Here is a 25,678-nt window from a genome sequence, read left to right on the forward strand (position 1 = left end):
GGGAACAGTGCTGTAATAACAAAATATACTAAATAACAATAACTTAATACGAAAACTACAAATATGCAAATTAAATAACAGTAGTAAATGACAGATGACACTTTTTGACCACGACACAGGCATCAGAAATGATCCAACACATCACCACAGGATGCAGTGTGATCACCCAGATGGAGAACACTAGTAGACTCGATCAAGTAGCCATGATGATACAACAGAAATTAGCCAGGAAGTACACCGAACATAGCGCGGTGTACAGAGTTAGCAAGAAGTTGACGATAGCGTAGAGCACTGATTCGTTGTTCCTCATGCATCAGGGGTCCAAATTCCTGCCAGTGAAACATGCCGCACACCATACAACCGCTTCCACCGGTCTGTACTTTTGATACCATGCATGATGGATCAAGACCCTCATGTTGTTGACGCAAAATCTGTACAAGACCATCCACGGTGTGGAGTAAATAACGTAACTCTTACGACCAGCACACCTTCTTCCAGTCTTCTAACGTCCAACTTGCATGCTCTTTGCACTAGGCGAGTCTTTTACGCCAATAAACCTTGGTTAGGAGGGGATGCCGTAGGAGTCGTCTGCTGGTATACCCCATACGTGCGAGCGTACGACGCATGGTCATTTGATAATGCTATCAAATTCAGCTCTTCACAAAACGATCTACACAATGAACTTCAATACCTTACTGATAAATTCATAGCCAGGAGCTATCCCCCTCAACTCATCCAACACACAATATCCACAGTTAAAAACAACATTAATAACCCCATCAGACACAGTAACCAGACAAATACTCGCATAGTTCTTCCTTACCATAGTGAACTCGCAGCACAATTCCGACGTACATTCAAAGATACCGACATCTCCCTCACTTTCTCTACTTATAATAAACTAGGTTCCCTATTTAATTCTTATGAAGAAACATACAAGTATCCCATCAATGATCTCAATAATAAATATAATATATCTCATAAAATGCCAACCAAACTGCGACACCTGTTACATCGGCAGCACTACCACCAAATTCGGTTCCTCCACAACTTCCACACCCGCGCATACTACCACTTCAACAGTTTCAGGACTAGTCAATCCTGCACTGAGTTAACAACCCAAGCTCAAAACGACAACCACACCCCCCTTATTGACTCTGCCATCACTATTATTAAACTTAGATCGAGCTACAGAATTCTTCAATATGAAGCTCTCACCATCGAATGGTACCGACACCATTCCGATCTCAATATTATTAACGCAAAACTTCCCTTCAACCTCTCACCGGCTTGGAACCTCTCGCAGCTAAAGTTCCCACGTGTCAAAAAGAGCATCACGAGAGTATAGACCAACTTTAAATACAACACGCGCTCACTTCTCTTCCATTTGCCAACTGATGACGGTTAATTTAACGAACGTCTCTCGCAACGACTATTGGCACCACCGGTCTTCTCTTTTATTTCATTCGCGTCCTTCAACCTTTTTATGACAATCAAGGATTGGAGATCTGCACTTCTACTTCCTTGCGCTCATTTTAAAATTTGTTTAAAAATATTTTTACCCCATTCTCTGCCTTAGTTCTTTTTAATGCTTCTTCCAAACTAAATTCAGCCACCATTTACCAATAAATTTATTGCAGATTTATACAAGGTGAGTACCGTTTTTTAGGCATTTGCCATTCAATTTTTTTTAGTCAGTTTGTCACGGTATTATAAGACTACTATAATTTCACTATCATATAACTGTTATTTGTCAATTCATTTTTGTGTTTTTTATTGTATACACTGGGCAGAATTCATGGGACATCTGGTTTCTGGGCAACACAACGTATCACCCTTCTCGCTAGTGGACGAACCCACCGCTTGGCAGGTATATAGGTACACTGCATTCGGGGAGACGGTAATTCGATGTCAGTATGGTTAAATGTCGTGGAAATAGGGACGATAATGAATGACCGATGCATGAGCCACTCTATAGCAGAGGTGATTTGCAGAAATTTGACTATCCCCGTTCGAGATTAACAAGAGTGTATCGGGAATACGCCATTTCCTAATAACAAAGTTATGAATAAACGTGACAGTCGACGTCTATCTCGCATTATTTCAGCCAACCAGAGACGACATTGGCACAAATCACCGCTGACTTAAACGATGGAGTTGTCAGAAACGAATCCACCAAGACGATCAGGCGATCATTTATCACAATAAGTTATGGGAGCAGAAGATCCATGAGTGTGCAATTGCTAACACCACAACACAGGACTCTACGCCTCAACTGGGCGAAAGAACATCGGCATTGGACCTTGGATGATTGGAGACGGGTCTCCTGGTCCGATGGGTCCTGTTTCCAGTTCTTTCGAGCGGATGGGAGGGTGCATATCTGACAGAAACCGCACGAAGCTATGCACCCGTCATGTCAACAAGGAACTGTTCAGGCACATGTATGGTCGGTAATGGTCTGGGGCGTGTTAAAATGGCACACGTTGGGACCTCTGTTACGTCGAGACACATCTCTGAATAGTCCAAGTTACGTGGTCATCCTTGCATACCATCTGCCTCCCTTCATGGTAATCGTCCATTTATGGACAATGCGCCTTCCGCAGATTTTACCACAATGAAATGGCCTACCCGTTCACCGGACATTTCCGTTCGAGCTTTAGATCCTCCACCCAGAAATGCGACGGAATTATGGACAGCGGTGCAGCAAGAATGGATGGAAATACCTGGGGAACGCCGCTTTCGTGAACTAGTGGACTAAGTGCCTCGCCGTGTGACTGCTCTTATTAGGGAGAAAGGTGGGCCTACCCGTTAGTAGTTAGGTATCACATGATTTCTGTCCACTAAGTGTACTTCGTATTTGAAATTGCATTCAGACTGACATTTCTTAATTTCATTTTTGTTAATTTTACCTGGTCGAATTTATTGTTTCATTTGTGATTTTAACTACAAAAATACAGAATTTTTGGAAATTTATCGAACCACACAAATGTTTTTTCAACTCCCGTTACATCTGTGAAAAAATAAATCAAAACATATTTGTTTGACGTACAACTTGTGTAGAAGGTGACAACGACTTATAAAAAATGTTTGAAATGCAAAACCATTCTTTTCTAAACACCATTTAACCCAATTTCATATGTTTTTGACTACACATGTTCTTGAGATTTTTCGCTGTTCTTTATCTTTTCAATTAAGTTTAGATTAATCTATGATAGCTATTCCTGCTGCGGTGTGTAGCTGAAAGTATATAGCACCAACGCGAACCCTCTAAAAGAGAAAAGTTGTCTTCTTAGTAGCCTTCTTCCACAAAGGGTTCCCGTTATACGGCCATCTCGTAGAATTCTACGAACTAATTACTTTTGAAATGTCCAGGCAAAATAAAGCAATGCGGTTGTCAGAAGATCCATAACGTTTGGATTGGCACTGATATCTAAACTCACTGGTCTCTGTGTGCTTGGTGTTACCAATAAAGGATGGTAAAGATTGGAATCAATAACTTTGGAGGTTTTGTAATGAAGTTAATATCAGTGAGGCTTGATAAATTTTAACTCTGGCTTAAATATTTGGGCAAACGTTCTCATTTCATTAACTCCAAAAAATCAGGAAATTTTTCATTTGCAGAAACCACCACAAATAAAATTAATAGCTCTCATTTACTGGCTAATTAAATGACACATGAAATTATTTACATGATATACGTTTATTTCAAACCAAATTGTTTCTATATATATATATATGCCCGCCCACTCTGACCATCCCAGGTACGCGAAATTCCAGTTAGTTTCCCTTTGCTCTTCACGCATTTCCAGTAGTCTCCGGCTACCCACTGTAATTCGAAAGGGGTTATCCCTCAATAGAAGGCGATGAAAATCCTTAATAAATGCATTATAATCAGGCAGAGACGCAGTGTCTGAAAACCAGCCATTCCCTACAAATTGACTCAATGCAAATTTGCTGGGTCAAAACGATGGAAAAAGCTCCCCACATCTTCGATTACCCCAAATAACCAAAACAGTGTTCGGCAACCCATCAGTTTATGACGTTACAACAAAATCACATCGATTCTTTGAATTTGTGCAAATGGAGGACACATTCAAAGTTCTCCAAAGTCCTGGAACAATGCAAATATTAATTTCGGGAAACTAAAGTCATCCAACATACGTCCCACGCCACTCCACTCCAAATCGTATGTTGGATTCTCCACTAAAAGCCGATAATGATATTGTCCTATTAACTATATCATGTGTGTTGTTGTAGTAATAGAGTTAGGAGCATAAGCAACTAAGATAATATTGCTCATGTATACACTGTAAATTGTGCGTGTTCTGAGGTCGATTTTCTGTTTGCTGGAGGAAAAACCCGCGCTTCCGGGAGAAAAAACCATGCTACCATCACCTGAGACCGACTAACTCAGCTACGTTGTGAAAAAGACCAAAACAAATTACTGCTCTCATCGACGGGATTCGAATTGAAATCTTTTCCACCAGGTGTGTGGAGGACAGCGATCCTACCAACTGTGCTACACACTACAGCCATATGTTTATACCAGATTTACTCATCCCAGCTTTAATGGTAATACTTTTGCTGAAAATTGTGTTCTCATTTGATCTTTCTGAACCGAACCCCGGAGGAAATTTGAAATCATAAACATATGTTCATAACTTACTAAGCCCTTCTAATTAGATCTCTTCTAATCTCTTCTATTTTTGAAACTGAATTTTTTTCCAGGTACAACCTCTTTATACCCAATCACAACAATTGGTCAAAATGGCATTGTTTCAGATACAAAATCTTTTTCGAATCAATTCAACAACGAAACAATACCACAAAGCATAATGCAATCAGGGCTACTTGCCCTCGGACACAGAAGAAGAGGTTGCATTAGCCATAAATATAATCAAAAATGGAAAAGTTCTCGGACTGCACCTCATCGAGGGGGAGTCCATCAAGCACCTTTGGTCTGTTGCATCCGATGTTCTAGTACAACTATTTAACACGTGTCTTAATGAAGGCTCCTTTCCTACACGTTAGAAACACGCCAACCTCAGGCTTTAACCCAAGGATCCAAATCGTCTCACTGGCGCAGCCAAAGCATACCGTCCAATTGCTCTATTGCCAATATTAGGAAACGTATTTGAGAGGTTACTTCTCATCCGTCTTCAGTCTGTCTATGAAACCAAAGGACTTGCCTCTACACTCCAGTTTGGCTTCATGCAGGGGTGCTCAACTATTGATGCACTACTGAAAACCGCTCAGCTAGCAGATAATTTTGATGCTCGTTAGGTACTGGCGATTTTTATAGATTTTAAGGGAGCTTTTGACACCGTCTGGTGGCCAGGGATCTTGCGGGGAGCCAGAATATCTGGCTGCTCCCTCAACATCTTCAAATGTCTTACAGATTACTTCCATAACAGAAAAGTTACCATGAAGACAAAATTTCATAGTATCACCCGCCAACCCACCAGAGGCTACCCGCAGGGCTCTGTTCCAGGGGCAGCTGTTTGGAATATGATTCTGGATGAATGGCTCCTGCAGGACTTCCCCCACACCACACAGCTCTCATATGCAGATGACCTGGTTATCGTTGCTGAGGGCCCTACTCGTGCAGCTATTGAGACCAGAGCCAACACAGTCTTGAATGCCCTGTCGGTTTGGGCTGAAGAGAATAAGCTGGAAATCTCTACAGATAAAAGAAGAACCCTGCTTCTCAAAGGCCGTCTTGACATTAACAGACCACCAACCATTCGTTATAAAGGATATGCACACAAGAATATGCACACATGAATCAACGTTCATTCAAATATTTAGGTGTCACCCTAGACGATCGCAGAACTTTCATGCCACATCTAAAGTCCATGAAAGAGAAGGCCAAAAATTATATCAATATGCTTGCTCGCTTCACCCGCAAAGACTGGGGTCTTGAGGGACCTGCACTCCACTTTCTTTATTCAGCTGTTTTTGTACCGTTCGTAACATACGACGCTGCCGTATGGTTCCATCGTTTGTCCATCATCAGCACTAGGAACGTTATTCTGCAGATACAACGGTTGATGTTATTAAAAATGACTCCGGTTTGTCGAACGACCTCAACAGCAGCACTACAAGTATTACCAGGTTGTATCCCCCTTGACCTCCAATTGGCCTTCACGGCGGTTTCACGTGGCATCAGAAAGAACAAAGAAACTGAATTCCTGACATAAAAACTATTGTGGATGCAGATCCGAAACAAGAACTCCGCCGTACTTGGCAGGAACTTGTTTCCCTCTGGCAAATCCGTTGGGATGATTCCACCAAAGGCAGTACTACCAAGCTATTTCTACCTAGTATCTTCTACCTTAACAAACAAACTTGAGTGGTTCTTCCCTAATTTACACCCTACCTTTCTTCTGAGAGGACATGGGTCATTAAGAAAGCGACTTCAGGATTTTGGGTTTGTAAACGATGCCCGTTGTGTTTGTGGAGAACTGGAAGACTAGCACCACGTAATGCACTCGTGTAACATCTACCTGGACCTACGTAATCAACTGTTACTGGATATAAATTTACTCACACTCAACCTGGAAAGCATCCTGTTAAAATCAAAAGAAGCGTTTTTAGCTTTTAGCAGGTATGCCTCAGCAGTCTTCAAAAGGCGTTAGTATCATCTCTCCACGTCTGAACCCACAACATAGATATCCACGCCAGACGTTCCTGAAACCGCTATGATCTCTCCTCGTACCTGCTCTTCCCTCATCACCGGCCACTATCAGAACTGAATGAACACCTAACTGGACATCTTCCACTTTGGAATGACGGCACTGAACTGATATAAATCAAGCTCAGCCCCTTCCCAACTTTGCAGACCTTCCTTGTTCTGCAAGCTGTCTTAATTTCCCTGGTTTTTTGGTGGGCTCCCAGACCAGGGATGATTCCTACTTCTCCCTTCCAACTTCTTCTTTCCGCTGGAGGATGCCTTCTTTCCTCATCCTCCTCCTTTTGCCTACTTTGACTCCACCACTTCTACTATCTTCCCCACTCTCTTCCCCCGTTTTTTTTGTTTGGTCTCCGTCCAGAAAGCTTAGGTGACCCTGGCGGACATCAGCCAGAGTATGAAGGCAGCCTGGCTCACCTCCCAGAGGTGGTGGAGCGCAACGTAGAGTTCCACTAGGGGCCCTGCGGCCAAGTAGCCAGAGACACAACAACAGAACATAACACAATACTGCATAAACCAGGCACTACACTTTTTTTCTGACTTATGCAGTAGTTCTGCATTTCATCACAGAGTACATACAGCGCAGATGTGGGAAACCACAGCTGGCGCCTGACCCTAAATACTATGCCACTAGATGTGCCTGATAACCGATAATGGGGCCACAACGTCAAAAGCTAAATATGATGTCCCTAGATATATGTTGAATAATATTGTAAAAAAAAGTTAAAACAGCAAAATATAAAAGTATAAATTTAAATCTTCGTGTACAGAATAATAAAGCGTAGAAAGTTAAACATACAGGGTGTCTCAAAAATACACGTCATAACTTCAGGAATGAGTTCTTCATATGTAGACAATAAAAATATTTTATATCAACATAGTTCCGGAAATGTTTGGTTTCCGAGTTTTGAAGGTCTGTCTATGACACTTAACTGTTCACATCACCTTATAGTAATTGTTCAAAATGTCCACCTTCTGCTTGAATACAGGCCTCTCTTCGACGTCTCATAGGCTCACCAAGACGATGACAAATTCCTGGCATGTTTCGAATTGTCTCACAACCTGCCACAATTCGATTACGAAGAGTTTTCACATCAGCTACCGGAGTCCAATACACCAATGACTTTAAATGGTCCCACAAGAAGAAATCTAGTGGGTTTAAATCAGTTGAGCGTGGAGGCCAGGCAGTTGGTCCACCCCTCTACTTCAGGAGTCGTAGATCTTGGTCGTCCTCTGCGGGCAGAACCAGGTGTAAAGGTCTCATGTTCACAAAGGCGGCTATGGATACCTCCAAACGTTTTCCTGTCTGGACATCTTCGTTCTGGGAACCTTTCGTGGTACAAACGACGAGCCTCCAGAGCATTGCCTTCCGCCAAACCGTACATAAAGTGCATATCCGCTTGCTCCTGATTTGAGTACATGGTCGGAAGGGAAAACCACCAGATTCTGTCAGTACCTTGTGATGAAGGAAATCACCTACAGGAGATGACATTCCGGTTAATAACTCGGGAACCAAGCATTTCCGGAACTATGTTGATATAAAATATTTTTATTGTCTACATATGAGGAACTCATTCCTGAAATTATGCCGTGTATTTTTGCGACATCCTGTATAACAAATATTGTTTGTATCTAAAATCTGGCTGAGTGTAAATCTTTCACGCAGCTTATTAAAAGTGGTAAATCTTTAAACGCTTGCATCTCTGAACGTACGACATTTAACAGAAACATGAAAAAGGCTTAAAATAATTTCGAAATTTTCTCAAATAGGTTGGTCATCAACCTCCAGCAAACAATGAGAGTGTCAGATGATTGTGACCTATGAAGAGCCAATCAATCACAAATTAAGCGTAAAATGAGTGGAATAGTCAATTTGTGTCCAGATGGCATCGAGAAACATTTTCAACATATGAGGGCTTGGAGCTGTCTGTTTGTTGGATGCATTTCCTGGGCTCTTGACTGGAGATGTTCAACTATATTTTTAGATTTCTTATTCATCCTTCCACCGCTGTCACGCTTTAGAATATGCAGGTGCTCTCTTTGGCAATTTACACAGATCGATTTCGAAGGCTGAACATTCCTTGCTGTCGTGGTCTTACGCACCATACGGAACACAGGCAAGATTACCATTACAAACTGCTTGCGAGTAGCCCGTACTTTTGATATTGACACTGAGTTTGGAATGTAAATCGTCACTGAGCAGTTTACGTAACCTGCTTCGAGAAAACTTGGAGGCCGTGGGGTATTAATTATGACGATAAAAAGAGTGGGAACCTGATTCCCATGGTTTTGCATGGATATTCGCTTAAATGCTCTCATTCATTGATCTTTAAATTCAGAGAGGATCTCTTCTTCCGAGACATAAAGGTCCACTTTGAAAGGTCCACTTTAATCATGCCGTAGCCTAGTGGTCAGGCGCGCGAGTGCATAAGTACACGTACCTTGAGTGACCGGCGTTCAAGCCCGTGACTGCTGACTACGGTGCTGTTTCTTGTATTCTGTCTATCTTGTGAACTCCTCTGATCATTTGGTCGTCCCGGAGTATAAACAGAAAATTTATTTTATTTATTATATGGCACCTATTGAACAGTTTAAAGTTGGGGGTTACAACGGTAGATGTTCCACCTATGGATGTGGCTTTCAGGATTTTTCCGGCATGTTTTGATCTTGAATCTTCGACTAAAATGTCTCCATAATGCAGCCTTTTTAAGGATTTACATAATCTTGCCATCTACTCTAATCCTTTTTGGATGAAGAAGAAGGGTGACATTTTCCCAATTGACTGCTATCCGGTGGAATAGAAAATGAGGAAAGGTAATGTCACAGATGTTGTGTATACTTAGTTCTGGATCTTTTGATAGAATTGGTGTCATTATCACATGCTCTATTATGTATGGCCTTCTGGGGGCCCAGAAGAAAGAGAAGTATTTATATTACTCATACGAGTAAAATAAAATTATCAGGTGCCCTAAATACCCCACCCACCACGGAATCCTACGAGAGATGTCAATTTAGCTTACGAGCATCATACATTTCCAATAGGTCTTGGCCCTGTCCCAAGAATAAAAGTAAGGGGAATTATTATAATGCAGTTGATCCTAGAAGTAAAACCGCCCACTGATTTATCCCAGTCGGACCGGTCCTCTTGTCGAGAGAGGGGCTAAAGTGGTGTATTAGCGCGCTGGGCCCCTCACCCATCAATATTCCACTCTCTGAGTTTTCAGAGATCGTGGCGCACAGCTACAAATGACGGATTCCAATGGCATAACCCTGGAGTCAAGGTATGAGCGTTGGATCCCAGTGATGCTAATCTGAAAGCCTAGCAGCATCATTGGGAGATCCCGCTTACAGGTATCCACGTCGAGTAGCAACTGTAACAGTAGCACCAGTATGAACGCAACATTCAGCGATCGACGGATTTAATTGACATTCATCGCAGCGTTAGCGCATTTCCACCTTTGTACTGTGTGATGGTGCAGAAACTCTGCATAATGGGCCTGAAAAAATGTAAGTGTATGTGTGGGGTGATTTTTCCACAAGGGTGCAGCCAACACATGGGCAGCTGCTGCCTGGTGCCAATTCGTGGAACCAGGCCTAGGTCAACTGTCATCCTCTACTGGTGTAATTACCACCGAAAATGTGGCACATGCCAGAGGTAGTACAACCTGCAATCCCGCTTCTAGATTACCTATACCTGGAAGCCAGCAAAAAAACAACAAAAAAAAATCTACGTTGTCAAAACACACATAGATACTCAGTGATACGATTAGGTAACATGCCAATTGGTTACCGCGGTGGTGCAGCCGTACACCAGCCATTAATCACCCCAAACAGGGCTAAACGTTGTCTACCTTGGTGTACGACCTTGGTACTTTCTACTGAATTACATACCAATAGAAATCTTTGCTTTGGAGTGACGAGTTATGACGTCCGGATTACTAGAGGTCCACGTTAGTAGAGGTTGAAACTAGTAATGTGGTCGGCAACCAACCACATTAGTTGGAACCTACCCACAAATCTGATAATGAACAGCGCGTGTTGAAATCAGATGTGTCTCATTGTTCAGTTCAAGTCATTATGAATATCTAACTAAAACGTGTATCCATGCAATTTTGTATAAAAAATAGGAAGGGAAATTCAAACAAGATTTGTATTTAGCCAGAAGTAATTGTGATAGAAATTTGAAATGAGCACCATGCATTACGCTTTAATAACATAATCATCACACAAGATGACACCTTTGGTCGGCTCTCAATTGCAGTAGTCCTTAAAACTATCGCTCGGCAGCAACAAATTGTTTTCCATGAAGAAAGGACTTCAGGACAGGAAAAGAGAAGAAATCGGAGGGTACAAATTCGGAGGAGTAAGCAGGGATGCTGCAGTATTTCAGCCCACATTCAATGACACCTAACTGTAGCATGCAAAGAATGCGCACCTTTTGACGCTTTTTCCCTTCTTTTTTCTTTAACAGAGCTACGTATCTTTATGAGGAAGATGGAATAATATTTCGCCGTCACAGTACTGCCCTTCTGAAGGTAATCTTTTAGTATTGCACCTTTGCTTTTTTGAGGGGGTGTTAATTCTGAATGCTTTGGCTGTTTTCACATTTGTTCACTTTCGGGATCAGAGTGATGGATCCAATTTCCATCCATCGTGACCAGCCTTTAAAAAAACTTCTGCTTTTCCTAGCACATCGACAACATTTCTTGTTGCACTTTGAGCCCTTTCCTTCTTCTGTTGAGGGATCAGAAGTCTGAGAACCCATCTACCAGACACTTTATTCATATGCAACTGCTGATGGATGAAGTTCTTCACAAACGCTAAATTAATTTCGAGCTCTGCAGCTAGGTCTTTGACGCTAATATGGCGATCTTTATTAGGGGAATTAATTATGGGGATTAATTTATCAATTTAATCAGCCTAAAAGCAATTTGTATCCGAGAGCACAGCTACAAGGAACTTCAGAAAAGTCGCAATTCTGAACACCTGTAAGATAGCCAAAAAGTACCTCGACCAACAGTAACAAGAGACATAACAACAACCACCCTGTGTACTTGATAGCAATACCAGTCACGAGGTGGAACCCCCAATCAGGGAGAAATAATATAATAATAAATAGCCGTCCATACTTATAATTATTACTTTTAACGAAAGTAAACTGGTAAACCACCTGACAGGTGTCCAATTTTGTTTTAATAATCTGGAAGAAAAAAATTCATTTCTGCTTTGAATTGTTAAAACAGTGTAGCAGGAGAAATCTCAAAATTAGACGTTGTTATCTAAATATCAAGAGAGAACATTGTGACCCATATTTTCACGTTCTCTTAGCGAAAATAATAAAACAATCTTTGACGAACAACTCATCAAAGACAGTACCAGAGTAAATTCAAGTAACATTGAATTAGAAACAATCGGGAAATTCAAAACTTCAACTCGTACGCACCCCAGATACTATTACTCGCGCAAAAAAATAGTTACGACAGCAGAATCTTAGCATATCTCAAGTTCTCACTTGCAGTCACTGTACAAAAACTGTAAAGATTAACTTCAAAAACTAATTTTATTCTTAACTCTTGTCTGAAGAGTTAATCTTTAAACAACCAAAAACTTTCCAATTCCAAGATATATTGTAAAATTTTACAATACAAGCAAGCTTATATAGTATCACAAAATAGGCCAACGCACTTCACCTATTCATACCCTCCAAGAATTTGTTGAGTGCTTTCTTAAATTCATACAAACTATCCACCATTTCCACTACAACAGACAGAAGCCAGTTCCTGTTGGCTTTTGGTGTCATTTTATTGAAATAAGTTAATATCATTTACGTTTGATAAATTTTAATTGAGTGCTTAATGCAATACCAGAAAAAAAGTCAGAAAACTTCTCATTTGCAAAGACACCAGAACTTTGTCCAGCTCTCATTTACTGGCTAATTAATTGAGACAAATAACACATGAAATCATTATTTACATTACATACCTTTATTTCAAACCAAAATGTTTCTATATATATATATATATGCCCACCCACTATAACCATCCCAGGTACGCGAAATTCCAGTTAGTTTCCCTTTGCTCTTCACGCATTTCCAGCTGTCTCCGGCTACCCACTGTAATTCGAAAGGGTTTACCCCCACCCAATCGAAGACGATGAAAATCCTTAATAAATGCAGTATAATCAGGAAGAGACGCAGTGTTTGAAAACCAGCCATTCCCTACAAATTAACGTCATGAAAATTTGCTGGATCAAAAATAATGGAAGAAGCTCCACACATCTTCAATTATCCCCAAATAACCAAAAAAGTGTTTGGCAACCCATCACTTTATGACTTTACAGCAAAATCACATCGATTCGTTCAATTTGTGCAAATGAAGGAAACATTCAAAGTTCTCCAAAGTCCTGGAACAATGCAAATATTAATTTCGGGAAACTAAAGTCATCCAACATACGTCCCGCGCCACTCCACTCCAAATCGTATGTTGGAATCTCCGACAAAAGTTCGATAATATTATTCTATTAATTATATATCATATGCCTGGACTGGATCTACCCGTCCAAACTTTTTAATATTCTTAAAAGAAACTAGCTACGGAATTTTTGCCTGAACTTTGTGTCGGTGTTCTGTCCTTTGATCTATCTGAACAGAACGCCTGAGGAAATTTGGTATTTTTAACGTATATCCATGAGTTACTGAGCCCATCTTAATAGATGAACAGCACTTCATTTCTTTTACTTTGAAACTGAACTCTTTGCCAAGCGCAACTCTTTTTATTACAATAACAACAATTGGTTCAAAATGGCATTGTTTCTGCTAAAAAGAAAATGTTTTGAATCAATTCAACAATGAAAAAATGCCATTCAGATTATGAATGAAGTAAATGTGTGACTCTCCCACCCCTTCGCCTAGTCGGTTCCCGCTACCAGCTGACATATCCCACCTCCAGAGCTAGATGGGCAGCTTGATCTTATTACCGGATTCGACACTGCATGGACATGACAACCATCACCGACAAAGACATACTGCGCCTTTGCTGCCGACACGCCATTGGCGATCTGAACTGGGTACTCTAACCCGGTTCTCTTTTAAAGTCCATCCCAAGGCAGGGGAGGGAGGAGACAGGTCTCTATCTCCTCCCTTCCCTGCCTCCCCCCATACTTCGCCTGGTGGAGCTAGTCTCCACTGACCTCTTTAGGGATGCCTACTCTATCGTCCCTATTCTTCTATCTGTGTTTCCCCCAGTCTTCAGTCTTCCCCCCCCTCTCTCACTAAAACAACCGAGTACACCCCTTAACAATACCACCAAATTCTAATCAACGTCTAAATTCTACCGGTTTCGTGTAAATCTCTAAGACAATTAACACTATTAACTTTTATCTAGCGTATAGCCTAAATGTCTAAATTTAATAACATCAAAATTTTGCCCCACTTATTAGGCCTTTTAACACATCTCTCTAGGGTTCAACCCAATCAGCGATTTCCTAACAGCAATCCCATAAAGCATTAATGTCAAACGCGTAATTTTTTTTTAGGTCCTAGCCACTGAAATCCCAGGAAACTAGATGGCAGGACCTGCCAGAGCAACTTGTTGTGATACTAGACACACCCGGTTAGCTTCCACGTGGCGAGGTATGGGAAACGTCCGGCCGCACTAGGGGCCTGGCGGCCAATAAGCCGGACAAACAATGAGCACAACACATCACACTGCACAGACATGGCCCACACACTTTCAAGTCTTTGGCTTGAGTGTACTGTCCTCGATACAAAGAACACACGCGGAGATGGGAGAAATCCCAGGTGCCGTCTGACACGAACATACCTCTTATACTGAAGCAGTTCCACTATGAATGAAGTTAGCATCATTAATTCACCATCGTCAAAATCTCTTAAAGACAAAAATACAGACAGGCAAGGATTTTTACCCAAAAACATTTTGTTTTTTCTTTGTTAATTGCAAACTATCCACTCCATATAAAACAAATGGCATTGAGTAATTGGTAGTTCCAGAACTTTCCACTTTGGGAATCTATTGTATTAAAACTATCATCTGATACCCAGGGAGCCCAAACCCGGGTACGCGACAAATGGTCCAGAGCCATTTGCTTTGTGAGCTGTCTTGATTAACTTACATGATAATCGTTTCACATTGCTGGGAGATTCGTAGAAAAAATCTCTATTGAGATGATATACTTCTTTATTTAGTAGTACGTGTGACTATTGTATTGTCTGTATTTGTTGAAAATTGTGTAGAGGATTATTTCTTGTGAAGAAGGAAGAAGCAAAATTTTGGAGCATTTTAAAAGCATCTTTATTATTCACGTATCTTTGCTCATCCCCAAGGGAAATGCGTTGAAGTCTATAAATCATTAGAGAACTAAGGTCTTCCTTTAACGGACAGTGATAAATTAAGCGTTCCCAATCTCCAATACCACTTCATGCACACTGACCTGTAGTAACAAGACCAAAGTGACAATCAATCTTATAATTTATGTATCCATGGCTATTTAATAGATATAATGCATATAAGTTTGGTGTGAACCATTTCTTTGGTGTGAACCGTTTCAATCCCAGAGAGTTTTCCGCATGCGGAGACGCTCGTTCCACATCTGAAGTTTTTACTTGATGTCGGCATTGTCCACTGTAATAACAAGTAAATCATTGGGGATTTTACGTTTTGGTCTGTAGATTTCGCAGTATTACATTAACTGCAAACCTTGTGAGCTGTTCACTATGTGCTGTAGTTAAGACGTTCCCAGAGTTCATTGAAGAGAAGATAGAAAAAAAATGGGCCATATTGTAACTACCTTCCCAACAAGTTACCATGATATTGCACTACCTCGAATAAGCAACGCTTCACCAATGGAGAAGGCTATTGTTACTTATTCTCGGCAGATACCACCATTTCAAGGCTTGTTGGACTATCATCGGTGGGAATGTGGGTACCCTGGAGTTGCAATCATGCTAACTCAGTTATGAAATATAATTCCACACTATGAGAGATGCCAAATGGTGTACATAGTAATAATACTATGAAAATATAAATGCGCAAGACATAATAATCAACAAGAATATCCTTCATTATAAGCGGAGAGTTGCACTGTGTGCATTGCAGAGGATCATTACCTGTGAGGAGATAAATGTGGGCAAGTTGACTGGCAAATTCGCGCTCTGGTTAAGATTACTTTCTTCCTTCTGTTTGCATGAAAGATGAAGGTCCATAACGCTGTTCGGGTTTTATTTGACGGAATTTATTATGCGTTTGGGTCTGCCACTGAATTGTCCATTGTTTCCTACGTATTCTTCGTATATTACTTTTGCAGTCAAGATATGGAACTTAATAAATCTGTGTTGGATGGATGTTTAGCTGCATAGTCGCCCATTCATTTCCTTGTATCCTAGTATGGCCTGAAATCCAGCAGATGACCACAAGCTGGAGTTCTTGGACATGCATCAGTTTGGATTTTATGAACTTTATTAAAGAATGTGTATGAGAAGAGATATTCTGTAAAGTTATAACCGTACTCTGGGGGTCCATATATATGATGCTTTTTTGGATGGACAGATGTAGAATATTTTGATGGCGCATAATTCAGCTTTGTAGCTGCTGCATTCAGAAAGAAGTGAAACGGAGGTTTTATGGGGGAAGACAGGTGCGGCACCCCCTCAACTTTCACACTTTGACCCACAAATATATATTTTTGTAAAATGCAGATACTTTTGTGTGTAGGCAATATGCAGTTGTTTTATGTTCACATTTGCAAGAGAGTCCTTTCCCCAAGTCAGAAAATAACTGTCACAGAAGGGTTTAATAGGGGACCGTGGGGGATTATGACTGTTTGGATCTTGAAGATCTTTCTTAGGATGTATGTTCCAGGGCCTTGGGTTTATCTCTAGAGTTCATTGTGAACTGGGGATCGTTAAGTATCCGCCTAATGGGATGGGTAGATAGACTTTGAATTTTAGTTGTGTAGTTGAGAAGTAACATCTTTCTCCTAAGGCTTAGAGGACGTTTATAAGCTTCAATGTAAAGGAATTGAACTGGCGAAGTTCTATAAGCGCCTACAACAATTCTCAGGACAGAATGTTGAATAGGAGCAAGACGTGCCTGCACGCTTTCCCTTGAGAATCGTATACCGGAGCACTGTAATCAAGGGGAGATCTGATTAGGGCTCTGTATATAAATGAAATAACATATAACGATCTGCACCTCACGATGTTGAAGAAAGAACCGTGAGCAAGTTCATTTTTTTCTGGAAAGATCCATCGATATTTAAGGTATTCCACGAAGTTCAATTTACTATCGAAAATTAGACCATGGAGACGAATGCTGTTCTGAAATAGGATGATTTGTAAACAGACGAACTGGAATAGAATGATTTGTTAAATGTAGCTCTGGATCTGGATGCATCTTCCCTTTGTTACAAAAGTAAAGTGAACTACTTTATATTTCGGACAAGATAGTCCATATCCATTCGGTGCCATCCATAGCTAAATGTTAATAATTCATATTTGGAGCTGTTGCTCAATGAAGGTCATGTTCTGTGAACTGCAAATAACAGATCATCGGTATAGAGGTATGAATTCACAGTACAGTGCTGGAAATATTTTAGCCATGTGATTTATTCTTACTGCGAATAAGGTAGCACTGAGAACAGAGCTCTGTGAGACCTTTCTTCTTCTTGTATATAAGTTTGAGAAAGGACTTGTCGGTATCGAACTTGGAAGGACCTGTGCTGAAGGAATTCTATATGAAATATGGTAAATGGTCAAGGGAATGAAGATCTCTTAGGATTCTAAAACACCATTTGGTGTCGAAGGCTTTCTCTATATCAAAGAATACCATAATGAGATGCCCATTTCATATTAATGCATTCCTGGTGTTTTTTTCTGCTTTGATCATGACATCCAGGGCTGATCGATTTTTTCGGAAACCAAATTGGTTATCAGAGATAAGATTTTTGGAATCAAGATACCATGTGAGTCGTGTAGGTCTAAAGTTCAGTTGGGATTTTTTGGCTAATACTTTGATCTTCTGGAATGATCGAGTACATGCTGCTGAGACAGACAACTGTGAGAAGAATATGGTCCCTAGGGCATCTGGGAGACGAAAGTGAAAGAATACGGTCCCTAGGGAGTAGAAAGCTCCTGCCCATTCCAGTTGAGAAGTGGTGAGGATAATGGGGAAAATTTGCCAATTTAGCTGTTTTATTTTGCTCCATTTTATTCTTGTATCAGCATTTTTATTAATTGATTTTGCAAATCTAATTCAAGTGTCTCTTTTAGCTTTCTTTCTAATGTGATGGGTTTGGCTGTAAGTCCGTGTAGTTATAAACAGATTGCACCCTCAGTTTTTTTTTTTTTTTTTTTTTTTTTGCACCTTGCTACACTCTTGGATGGTTGACTGTGCTTGTGGAATCGCAGTAGACATAGCTGCCAATATTTGTTTTGTGATCGGTAACTATGTAGATAGCACAGTTTTCAATGATTTTTTCATCAAAGGATACACTGGAAGTGTACTTTGCCCAATCCGATTTGGAAAATTTCCATTTTATGTAGTTTTCTGAAATTATGGAATGTGCTGTTTGAAATTTACATATTAACGGGAAGTGATCAGTGTTTGGTGGATTGTCAAGGGACGTCCACTCAATATTAGGAAAGAGATGTTCACCAGCTGAAGATGGCACTGACAGTGGAACGGACGATATTACCGCAAGAACTTATCAACAGATTGTTCTAAGCGATAGGCGGTGCAAAGCCTTCATCGACATTAGAGGTGGCCATATCTCCTACTGAGGACCACCTCTTCCCTTTGTTCCATCTTTGGCAGTGATGCATCTGTATCATGGCAGCCAGTGCTATATTGCCATTTTTGAATAAAGTCCCTCTGTACCGTTTTGTTTCCGTTATTGTGTCAGTGTTGTTTCCTTCATCATTTCTTTACCTCACGAGGTTCCTTTAGTATGGTTTCCCAATATCCAGGCCCCTGCAATGAGAAGCTACCGGTAAAAACTGATTGGTCCTTAAATTTTGCATAATAGTGTATGTGTTGCAAAAGCTTCAATGGAGGTTTGTAAAGGAATGTGTCTGCAAGGTACTCGTGAATTTAGGATTATGGCTACCCCTCCATGAACATTATTTGTAACAGTTTTCTTTTTCCTAAAAAAAGCGTATACTTTTTAACTGAGAGAGACACATGTGGTGTTAAATGTTTCTCGTCTAGTGTAAGCAGATAGGATGATAATGACTATTAGCTCGTGGATATCATCAATTTTGCTACGAATTCCTCGACAGTTCCATTGTATAATATGATACATTATTCAATTTTCTTACACGAGGATGATTCTGATTCTTTTTTATTTCCAGACTGTTTCTGGCCATCGAGCTTCACCTTCTCTCTTCTTGAAAATATCGGACGCCCAGTGTCCATGTTTGCAGATCTAGAATAGGTTCTTCTGGTTCGGCGTTTTTATGGATATCCATGTTTACTAATGTGATACTGTTCGTCTTATTAGTTAGTGCTCAATACCTGTCCAGCTGAGCCTTAAATTTATTTAGGCTATCAACATCCAGAACAAAGGATGGAAGTCTGTTCAGCCAACCAACGACCCGCTGGCTAAATGCAAACTTCCGCACATTTATCCTACAACTGTCTTTCCTCAATTTGAATTTATACCCTCTCAGGTGATTATTCTGAGCAAAAGGAAGAATCCCATCAGCATTGAACATGCTGAAACTATTCAAGGCTTTATACATCTCAATCAGATCACCTTGCAGGTGCCTAGTCTCCAGACACTATAATTTGCAAAATGTAAGCCTTTCTTTGTGAGAGCAACCCTTTGTTCCATTCACTAATATTGTTGCCCTTCTCTGTACTCGTTCCAACAGCTCTACATCCTTCTTGAAATGAGGCCTCCAGACCAGTATACAGTACTCAAGGTGTGGCCTGACCATTGCCTTTAAACAAGGGAATAATCACCTCCTTATTCCTGCTAAAAAAGGTTCATGTATATGATTGACAAGACACCATGAGCTACTCTTGCAGACCGTCTGCACTGCTCAGAAAACTTCATATCTGCCTGCACAATTACTCCCAGGTCCTTTTCGGTCTCTACCACTGTCAGTGTAGAACTACAGAGTTGATACGTCAATCTGGGGTTATTGCTTCCCATATGTAGTACTTTACATTTGTCAATGTTAAACTTCATTTGCCAACTGTCAGCCCATCTGCTCAACTTTTCTAGATCCTGTTGCAAAAGCGTATTGTCATTAGTGTCCTTAACCACCCTGCCAACCTTCATATCGTCTGCAAACTTGGACATTAAGCTTGATATATCATCACCAATATCATTTATAATTACAGAAACCAACAATGGACCCAACACTGAACCCTGAGGGACTCCACTAATAACATTAGTCCACGATGAGCAGTGTCCATTGATTACCACTCTCTGTCTTCCTCCATTCAACCATCCCTTTATCCACAGCAGCAATTTGCCTCCAATGCCACACTACTCCAATTTGTTCAGCAGTCTTCCATGTGCAACAGTATCAAAAGCCTTTATAAGATCCAAATATATTATATCAAAATTATTCCCTGTATCCAGTTCCTTTGTGACCACATCATAGTAGCCAATCAAATTGGTCAGGCAAGACTTCCCCTTAACAAACCCAAGCTGTGTCCGAGCTATACCTGAAGTCGTGTCTAGATGATAGCTGCCATTAGAAGCATAGCTGTCATTTTTCTGACTATTTCTGAAGTCTATCTAGGTCTATCTGAAGAAGCTCAGCTTGACAATGATCATTAACTACTCCACCAATTTTAACATCAATTGCAAATTTATACATCACGCCTTCTATTCCTTCATAAATGTCGTTTACGAAAATTAAAAAGAACAGTGGTCCTAATACTAATCCTTTGGGAACCCCACTTCTTTACATCAACCCAATCTGAGGAACAGCCATTTATCACAACCCTCTGCCTGCTGCCCTGAAGCCATCCTGCTATCCATCTAAGGATTTTCCCAGTGATTCCAACCTGTTCCACCTTATAAAGCAACTGCTCATGGGGGACTGAGTAAAAAGCTTTGCTGAAATCTAAATAAACAATGTCGAAATTATTCCCTAAATCCAGCTCGTGAGTGACCCTTTCAAAATGGGGAACCAGACTTGTTAAACATGATTTTCCCTTTACAAAACCATGCTGTGTATCCTTGAAAATTTCAGTTCTATCCAAATGATCCTGAATTCCACCCTTGATCATTGCCTCCATGATTTTCCCTACCACTGAAATCAGACTGACAGGTCGATAATTTCCCACTTCACTCTTAGAGCCACCCTTATGTATGGGAGATACATTTGCACTTTTCCAATCCAAGGGAAACTCCCCAGAGGCTAGTGATGCTCGCATAAATAGCCTCAATGGTTCACTGCACTGACTTGCCGCCTCCCTTAAGATTATAGGGTATATTCCATCAACTCCAGGAGCTTTACTGATCTGTAGGCTCGAAAGTTTTTTTCATTAAATAATCTTGCGAAATTTCAATATCATTAATTACATATTTTTTAACTTCGCTCCCACAATTTCCCATTGCCACAAAAGGCTTTTCATTTGTAAATATCGATGCAAAATAACTGTTGAGTTCATCTGCAACGGCAGCTGGTGTATTTAATACCATCCCCTTGCCCTTATGTAAAGGTCCGATCTGGTTTGTCCTGCTCTTCTTGGCATTTATGTATGTGAAGAATTCCTTATCCCCCAATCTTTGCTCTGTTTGCTAGTGATTTCTCATAAACTGCCTTTGCCTGTCGAACCTTTTCTGTGGCTCTATTACAGATCACCTTGTAGCTGTTATAGGCTTCAGTACTTTTTATTGCTCTGTAACCTTTCCATGCCACCTTTTTCTGCTCAAGTAATCTGTTTACCTTTGTTTCCAACTATCTGACACCACACAGATTGTATACTAGTACGTGAAACGTCTGAATCCGGGAAACCTATCGTAGCAATCAGGCTGTTTCTGATACGAAGCATTACTCCACCACCCCTTCTATCTACCCTATCCTTCCTAAATACATTATGCAAGCCGTACTGAAACACATCATCCCCTATTTCCGGGTGGCACCACGTTTCCGTAAGCCCTATTATGTCCGCGTTACTTGTTTTAACCAGCAGTTCGAATTCGCTCATTTTATTGAAGACACTTCTAACAATACTATATAAACAGTTAAGACTTACTGTTCTTGTATATTACTTTCCAGTTGACTAAGATTCGAGCGAGTATTTTTTGGACTCTTCAAATTAGCGTGTACAGTCTCGGATTATTGGTTCAATTTCAACCGCTAACGTTTTCCGGCTGAATAATAACTTTTTTTTCAGTTTCAGTGTTAACTTTCTAAAGTATTAACCAGTAAGTTAAGAAGTTAAAGTTAGTTTTGTGTTTGAGTGTCAACAAGTGCTCTCATCGACGCCAATCTGCTTTGCATAGACGTCATTTTGCAGTGTGTGTGCTTTAATTGCAACAATTTTGTGCCTGTGGATCAACTGATTGGAAGATTATAGTGACTACTGGATATTATTGTGATTGCTTACTTAATAAGTAATATTTCTTTGTTTCGTTTACGCTGTGAGTATGGATAGGACTTACAGGAAAGTACAGAGAGGAGGGGGGAAAGAAGATTAAATTGGTTTCTTTCCCTCGTTACTGGAACTAGTAACTCTGTGGTTAATGTTGATACTGGCTCATTGGTAGTTGTCGAATTTATGAATCACGGGGGTGCAAATAGAAGAAATTAGAGAAGATTTAGAGGATCCTCAGATAGTTGCTGAACAGAAACTTACAGATTTACATTGATGGTTTGAGCGTTGATAGTTTTTTTTGGCGACTTCATTTGGAAAAGCACAGGTACAAATGTTCGCGAAAGCGATATTATTGTGGGTAATATTCATGAGCAACGATGGCGGTAAGGGGATGTTAACACAATTTATGAATTAATAACGAAACTTAAGAAATTAGTTGTTGATTATACTACTAACGAAGCAGATAAAGTTACCAAGGCGGCTTCTAACTTCTTTTTGGACAAGTCGGTAGATATGGAGATTGTTATGACTGCGGTCTTCATAGATAACGAGCGGTTGAAGGCTAAGAATGAAGAATTGAAATTTCGTGTAAATTTGTTTGAAGATTTAACACATGGACAACTCATGATGACAACTTTGGTGGAACCGCATATTGGTTCTTACGCAGATAAGGTTAAATCGCATAGTGATCAGAAAGCAGAAATAAAAGCAGGGATTAAACATAAGGGGGAGTACTGTTAATGAATTTATGCAGAAAAGGATGGACTTTAAGGATAGACATAAAAATGCTCTTTCTGAGAGCAGAAAGCGAGACCCAATATTCTAATAGTAATGATGTAAAGGAGATTGTTGTTAAATCATAAAGCAGGATATGAAAGATATCAAGATCACAAATCTTCGGATTATTAGAAATAAGGGAGTCGTTATAGAAACTGAAAATAGTACTGATTTGAACAGAATACTTTTTTTTGAAATTCTAGTTGGTAAAGGGATTAAACATGATAGGATTAAGTTTTAGAATCAGATTGTATGATGTGTTAAAAGAACTTACAAAGGAGGAGATTATGGCAGATATGTACTGTAAGAACTTTAACAGGCTGTGTATTACCCGTAACTGGAGGGGAAGAGATGGTGAGCACTCTGTACGGGACAAGAAATGCCCTGAATATATTAGGGCTTTAGAGTTAGCCAGTGTAAGGGTTTGTAATGAATAATATATTATATAAATAGAGTAAGAACTGAATAATATGTTAGATAAGAAGGTTTCTAAGATTATGCAGTTGAATATGCAAAAATGCAGATCTGCTTTAGATGAAGCTAGGGAGGCACTGATTGAAAACGATTTTGATATTTTATGTTTGCAGGAACAAATTTTAAAGTCACAGGTTTTCCTATTAGTTCTAGGGTTATATATAACACTGACTGCAAACCTATGACTGCAGTAGTCGTCTTTAACAAAAATTTAAATATAAGTCATTTCAAAATTATGTGCTACATGTTTCAACTGTTACAATTTCCTTTTACTTGTCCCCCAAAAATGAGTATTGATGTATCTGTCCAGTATTTAGAAACAGTCATGGAGTTTATATCTGACAGTATTGTAGTTTTTACAATTGATGCTAAATCATCTTTGTGGTACAGTAACACAACTGATAGTAGATGTGTAGCTTTTGAGGAGTTTATTTTCTACCATAGCCATAACTTGACTATTTTAAATGTCAATGGTATGCCAACCACTCTTGATAATGTCCATGGCTCTTCAAATATTGATATTACCTTGGTGTCTCTGCTTTTGGATTGAAAACGTATTCTGTGGGATGCAGTCGCTGATTACACTAACAGTGATCATAGAACTATTGTGTTCAATTTATCTTTGGTAAATAGATATTGTAATCAGGAGATATTTAACGAATGTAACAGATTTAATTGCAAAAGAATAAATTGAGACAAAAGTTAAAGGTTTTGAGTGACAGGTTTTCTTATTCAGCTGATGATTTTAATAACCTAAGTGCAATAGACTATGCTTATTTTGTGCAGACCTCATTGTATTACGCATTATTATCTGCAACCAAAAAGAAGGAAGTGTATAAAAGAGTACCTTGGTAGTTGACTGACTTAAGGAAAGAAGTTTTCAATTTAAGGAAAATATCATATCAGAGATATAAAGTATGGGATCTCAATGAAGCTGTTAGGTTTAAGGAGTTGTGAAAAGGAAGCTTTATCATAAATCAATATATAAACATAAGATGAAAGCATGGAAAGATTTAGTATTCACTGTAGCGAAAAAATGAGCCTGGGGGTCTTTTGTTTAAATTAACAAGAAACAAACTGAATGTTAATTTGATTTATACTGTGAGAACTGGCAACACTGAAACACACTTGGACTTCAACAGTTCAATCTATCACTGACAAACTGTTTAGGGTGGATTGTGAAGCATGTGACAGTACTGTGCAGAGTAGTGTTATTAGTGAAAACAGTGTTTATTGTGGTCCTTCAAACAGTTTTATTTTATATTGTTGAGTTGAAATTGATAACTTCTAAGTTAAATTGTAGTAAAACACTGGGTTTAGATATGGTGGAAAACAGCAGTATAGTTAAAGCGGTTGAACTTTTCCATGAAATTATTCTAAAATTGTATAATGGGTGTTAGGTGGAAGGAGTCTTTAAAATTAATTCATAAACCAGGGAATGAATTAACTGATCCAAGAGCTTACAGGCCTATTTCTCTGTTAGCTAACTTGGGAAAGATATATTTGAAGGTTTTTGTTTAACACTGCTAATGTAACTTTTCCTTACTAGCACGGTTTCAAGAAAAACTTCTGCGGAGGATGCTATAAATGACTTGATAATTTATTGTATTCTTTTCTTCTAGTAAATATGTTAGTTCTGCTTGTGGGCTTTGAAGGCGCTTTCGACACAGTGTGGTATGAGAACGTCCTTCAATTTCTGCGGGCGATTAAATTGGCCTGGTTTTTTTAGATTACACTGTTAAAAATTATTTACGTGGAAGAAGGATTTTGGTTATCTCAACATTTAGAGTATAAAAGGGATATAGATAGAAGGCGTCCACAAGGGTCAGTTTTAGGTCCAGAATTCTGGAACCTAGTTCTTCACCAATGGCTTTAATTAAGTCACGGCGGTTCCACAAAGTGGCATATGCTGTGACTTGGTTATTTGTGTTCAAGGAAACTCTAGAATGGAAATAGAAAGAATAATGAAGTTAACACCTTGATTGAATGGGCTAAAAACAATAAACTCACGGTATCATCTAATAAGACAGTAATGATGATATTCAAGGGGAAGTTAGATTATGGTATGCCCTTAGCTAAGTTACATATAAATGATAAACAAATAACCTTAGTATCTAAGGTGAAGTATTTAGGAATAATTATAGACGACAGGTTGTTATTT

Source organism: Mastigoproctus giganteus, chromosome 8 (assembly GCF_048544385.1).
Source record: "Mastigoproctus giganteus isolate SK-2022 chromosome 8, ASM4854438v1, whole genome shotgun sequence".
NCBI classification, from domain to species: Eukaryota; Metazoa; Arthropoda; class Arachnida; order Uropygi; family Thelyphonidae; genus Mastigoproctus; species Mastigoproctus giganteus.